Source organism: Salmo salar, chromosome 10, assembly GCF_965601325.2.
Source record: "Salmo salar chromosome 10, fSalSal1, whole genome shotgun sequence".
Classification (NCBI taxonomy): domain Eukaryota; kingdom Metazoa; phylum Chordata; class Actinopteri; order Salmoniformes; family Salmonidae; genus Salmo; species Salmo salar.
In genome coordinates this window covers 80,646,166-80,652,285 of record NC_138300.1, presented here as the reverse complement: position 1 = coordinate 80,652,285, position 6,120 = coordinate 80,646,166, and positions in this window count along the sequence as shown.

The following is a 6,120-nucleotide window of genomic DNA, read 5'->3' as shown; positions in this document are numbered from 1 at the left end:
CCAAATAAAGGTGTGCCAAGCCTATAGCGTCATACCCAAGAAGACTCGAGGCTGTAATTGCTGCCAAATGTGCTTCAACAAAGTACTGAGTAAAGGGTCTGAATACTTATGTAAATGTGATATTTCCGTTTATTTTTTTATAAATTTGCACAAATGTCTACAAACCTGTTGTTGATTTGTCATTATGGGGTATTGTGTGTAGATTGATGAGAAAAAAATGGTTTAATCAATTCCAGAATAAGGCTATAACCTAACAAAATGTGAAAAAAGTCAAGGGGTCTGAATACTTTCAGAAGGCACTGTATAACAAGGCAATTAGAAATGCCAGACGAGCTCATTTTTCTAACTTGATTACTAACAATCAGAATAATTTGAGAGTTCTCTTCTCAACCATTGATGGCCTGATCAATCCTACCCCTTCAAAACTATGTGAACTTCCCTCCACATTTAAATGTGGTGAGTTTGCGGCATATTTCAAAGATAAGATAACAAACATTAGTCTGGGTAACAGTCAAGCAAGACCTAATGAGAAGTTTGATGATACGTGCCCTAGCCTACCACGCAAAGGCACTGTGGATTTATTTTCCATGGTTGACACAGACATGCTCAGGAAAGGGATATCTCAATTTAAGCCTTCTACCTGCCTTCTCGATCCTATCCCCACCAACTTCTTCAAAACAGTTTTTAATTGCATATCTTAAGAAGTGCAAGCTATTGTTAATCACTCCATATTCACAGGAACCTTCAACACTGCACTAAAAACTTCTATGGTGAAACCCCTTCTGAAGAAAAATAATCTAGATTCTTCAGCTCTTAGCAATTTTCAGCCATTCTCCAATCTTCCATTCTTAAGCAAAATTCTGGAGAAATAGGTTTTGAAGCAGCTACTGGAAATGTTTTTATTTTTATTTTACCTCCAACTTTGATCTTGTCTCATCGCTGCAACTGCCCAACAGGCTCCGGAGGCAAAGGTCAAGTCATGCTATCCTCCAAAACAACATTTTAGAGAAATATGCTTCTTGTGCATATGGAACATTTCTGGGATCTTTTATTTCACCTCATGAAACATGGGACCAACACTTTACATGTTGCGTTTATATATATATTTTTTAATGTACTTTCTATCCTTCATTTACTCAAGTGTTTCCTTTATTTTGGCAGGTACATGTAGAATGGATTGAGAGGTACTGTATCACCCAAGTTGCAACAAAATGGAATATAAAGTACAGAACAACACAATTACATGTGTACAACATCTAAAGACCTGCATCACAGTACTGAGAGCTTTGCTGTTTCTAAAAGGACTTATTTGGGTGTTATTGGAGCCTTTGTTCATGTTTTTTCAGGGCCCCCATACTAGACAAGGAGGATGAGGAAGTGATTTTCTATTTGGGGTAAGTTTCTAAAAAATGGAAATCACAAAAAAAGGTGTCTAGACCCTTCTATAACATCCCATTTACATAACAAATTGAGATTGGCTGTAAAAAAAAGGAAACTTCTCCTTTTAAGTTTAAGGTCAGAATACACTTAGAGAGAAAAGTGCATAAAAAGCCAATTACATTCCATTTACATGCGTTTAACTCTTGTCAGAATTCCCCCCCAAGTAATTCCCAGGAGAACACTGACAGTAAATCTCCACCAAGGAGTCTCCTGAATATCGTGTCTTTTATAAATGATGTGCCTTGGTGGAGTCAGATGCTCCAGATACAGTACTATGGCATCATCTTGCATTCTGAACCCGGGTCAGGGGATATACTTAGCCAGTCCTCCAGTCTCGGGACTGCATTTGAGCTTCTTGGAGGTAACCTAAGATCCCCAGCCCAGGTTTAACTGATGGCCCAGGGAGCTGAGGAGGGCCATTAAATACAGGCCATCGTGACCATAGAAGGACTGCTAAGGTATCGGTATGCCATTGGGAGGAGCTGGCTGCCTGGAGGTTTGATATCGAAACTGAATAGGCTAAGCATTCAAATATTGAGCGTGAATGGGTGGTTAGGTGCTCAGATGGGCACATCTGAGTAAATCTGTGTGTTCAACTGATAATATTTGTGGGTAAATATTATACTGCAAATGTTTATCTAGCAATGTCTGCACAATACATGTGCATGTACAGTCACCTGCCAAATTATTGGCACCCTTGAAATAGATGAGTAAAAAAGACTGTATAAAATAAATAAATACAGAGCTCCATTGAATGCTCCAAAGAATGTGAAAATTATTTTATAATAATGCAATTGCTCAGAGAAAAATATTTTGTTTGATTGGCACCCCTAAAGATTATTAGAAATAAAATCAAACAAAATTAAATCTGCATTAACATTATACACTTTTAAGGTAATTTCAGCTTAAGCCTTCCATGGCTTCCTGTTTCATTGGGGCATACAAATGAGATAACAAGCATGTAAAATCCCTTTGTGATCCATCACCATGGTAAAAGGCAAAGAGCTCACAAATGAAAAGAGACAAAGGGATATTGACTTTCACAAATTAGGCAATTGGTACAAAAGAGGAATAAAACCCCAAATATACTACTTACCACTGCTAGGGAAAAAATTAAGACATTTACAACCACTGGAACAGTGGTAAACTTGTCTAATAGAGGACCTACGTGTATCTTGTCTCCACGCACAGTGAGGAAGATGGGCCACAGTTGGAGAATTACAGAACTTGGTCGCATCTTGGGGTCACCAAGTGTCCAAATCTACAATTATATACCATCTCCATCCCAATTGGCTATTTGGAAGGGTTGCCATAAAAACAAACGTATGAGAGCAACCAACAAATGTAAACGCCTGGAGTTTGCTAAACGGCATTGGCACTTGGATTGGAACCGGGTGCTATGGTCAGATGAGACGACAATAGAGGTATTTGGCCACGCACACCAGTGGTGGGTTTGGCGTTGAAAGACAGATGCATATGCAGAATATGGTGCTGGATTTTTTTTATGTTATGGGGTTGTTTTGCTTCCATTGGTCCTGGGGCCATGGTTAAGGTCAGTGGTATCATGAACTCTACCAAGTACCAGGACATTTTTGCCAAAAATCTTGTTGCCTCTGCCAGGAGGCTGAAACTTGGCCGCATGTGGATCTTCCAGCAATGACCCAAAAGGACACATCAAAATCCACAATTGACCACAAAATCAACATTTTGCTAAGTCTCAGTTAAATTTATTGGATTGGATCTCTACACTGCACAGGTCCAATTTCCAGATCTAAATATACACTACATGACCAAAAGTATGTGAACACCTGCTCGTCGAACATCTCATTCCAAAATCATGGACATTAATCTGGAGTTGCTGCCCTCTTTGCTTCTATAAAAGCCTCCACTCTTCTGGGAAGTCTTTCCACTAAATGTTGGAACATTGCTGAGGGGACTTGCTTCCATTCAGCCACAAGCATTAGTAAGATCAGCACTGATGTTGGGCGATTAGGCCTGGCTCGCAGTCGGCATTTCAATTCATCCAAAAGGTGTTCAATGGAGTTGTCAGGGCTCTGCGCAAGCCAAGATCTTTCACATCGATCATCGTCAAAACATTTCTGTATGGACCTCGCTTTGTGCATAGGGGCATTGTCATGCTGAAACGGGAACTAAGGGGCCTAGCCCAAACAATGAAAAACAGCCCCAGAACATTATTCCTCCTCCACCAAACTGTACAGTTGGCACTATGCATTGAAGCAGGTAGTGTTCTCCTGGCATTCGCCAAACCCAGATTCATCCGTCGGACTGCCAGATGGTTAAGTGTGTTTCATCACTCCAGAGAACGCATTTCAACTGCTCCAGAGTCCAATGGCGGCAAGCTTTACACCACTCCAACCGACGCTTGGCATTGCGCATGGTGATCTTAGGCTTGTGTGCGGCTGTTTGACCATGGAAACCCATTTCATGAAGCTCCCAACGAACAGTTATTGAGCTGATGTTGCTTCCAGAGGCAGTTTGGAACTCAGTAGCGAGTATTGCAACAGAAGACTGACGATTTTTACATGCTACTCGCTTCAGCACTCGGCGGTCTCGTTCCGTGAGCTTGTGTGGCCTAGCACTTCGCGGCTGAGTCATTGTTGCTGCTAGACGTTTCCACTTCACAGTAACAACACTTACTGGGGCAGCTGATTAGTTGGAAAGGTGGCATTCTATGACGGTACCACGTTGAAAATCACTGAGTTCTTCAGTAAGGCCAATGATTTTTGATATTTTATGAAAACATGACAAAAACATTTACAAGCTGTATTAAACATACACATACACATACACACACACACACACACACACACACACCACACACACACACACACACACACACACACACACACACACACACACACACACACACACACACACACACACACACACACACACAAACACACAAACACACATTTTTACAGTACCAGTCAAAAGTTTGGACACACCTACTCATTCCAGGGTTTTTCTTTATTTTTTACTATTTTCTACATTGCAGAACACTTTTTTGGTTACTACATGATCCCATATGTGTTATTTCATTGTTTGATGTCTTCACTATTATTCTACAAAGTACAAAATAGTAAAAATAAAGAAAAACCCTTGAATGAGTCGGTGTGTCCAAACTTTTGACTTGTACTGTATATTATATATATATATATATATATATATATATATATATATATATATATATATATATATATATATATATATACAGTTTATATACAGTGCCGTGAAAAAGTATTTGCCCTCTTTCTGATTTTCTCAGATGTTTGTCAAAGGGACGTGTACACAATTCCTTGAAGCTGAAAATGTACTAGTTCTTCCATGGCCTGCAAACTCAGTTGTGGGACAACATTCCATAGGCCACAATCAACAGCCTGATCAACTCTATGTGAAGGAGATGCATGCCCCTACCTTTTTTTTAAGGTATCTGTGACCAAACACTTTCCATTAGCTAAAACCATTGCCATATACAGTGACTTCGGAAAGTATTCAGACCCCTTGACTTTTTCCAGTTTGTTAGGTTACAGATTTTTTTCCCTCATCAATCTACAAACAATACCCCATAATGGCAAAGCAAAAACAGGTTTTTAGAAAATGTTGCTAATTTATTAAATATAAAAAATGAAATACAACATTTACATAAAGTAGTCAGACCCTTTACTCAGTACTTTGTTGAAGCACCTTTAGCAGCGATTACAGCCTCAAGTCTTCCTGGGTATGACGCTACAAGCTTGGCACACCTGTATTTGGGGAGGTTTTCCCATTCTTCTCTGCAGATCCTCTAAAGCTCTGTCAGGTTGGACGGGGAGCGCTGCTTCATGGTATTTTCAGATGTCTCCAGAGATGTTCGATCGGGTTTAAGTACGGGTTCTGACTAGGCCACTCAAGGACATTCAGAGACTATGTTATCTTGGCTGTGTGCTTAAGGTTGTTGCCCTGTTGGAAGGTGAACCTTCGCCGCAGTTTGAGGTCCTGAGTGCTCTGGAACAGGTTTTCATCAAGGATCTCTCTGTCCTTTGCTCCGTTCATCTTTGCTGCGATCCTGACTAGTCTTCCAGTCCCTGCCCGCTGAAAAACATCCCCACAGCATGATGCTGCTACCACCATGCTTCACCGTAAGAATGCTGCCAGGTTTCCTCCAGATGTGATGTTTGGCATTCAGGCCAAAGAGTTCAATCTTGGTTTCATCAGGCCAGAGAATATTGCTTCTCATGGTCTGAGAGTCTTTAGGTGTCTTTTGGCTAACTCCAAGCGGGCAGTCATGTGCCTTTTACTGAGGAGTGACTTCCGTCTGGCCACTCTACTGTAATGGCCTAATTGGTGGAGTGCTGCACAGATGGTTGTCCTTCTGGAAGGTTCTCCCATCTCCACCTAGGAACTCTGGAGCTCTGTCAGAGTGACCATCGGGTTCTTGGTCACTTCCCTGACCATGGCCCTTCTCTCCCGATTGCTCAGTTTGGCCGGGTGGCCAGCTCTAGGAAGAGTCTGGGTGGTTCCAATCTTCTTCCATTTAAGAATGATGGAGGTCGCTGTGTTCTTGGTGACCTTCAATGCTACAGACATGTTTTGGTACCCTTCCTCAGATCTGTGACTCAACACAATCCTATCTCAGCTCTCAACAGGCAATTCCTTTGACCTCATGGCTTGGTTTTTGCT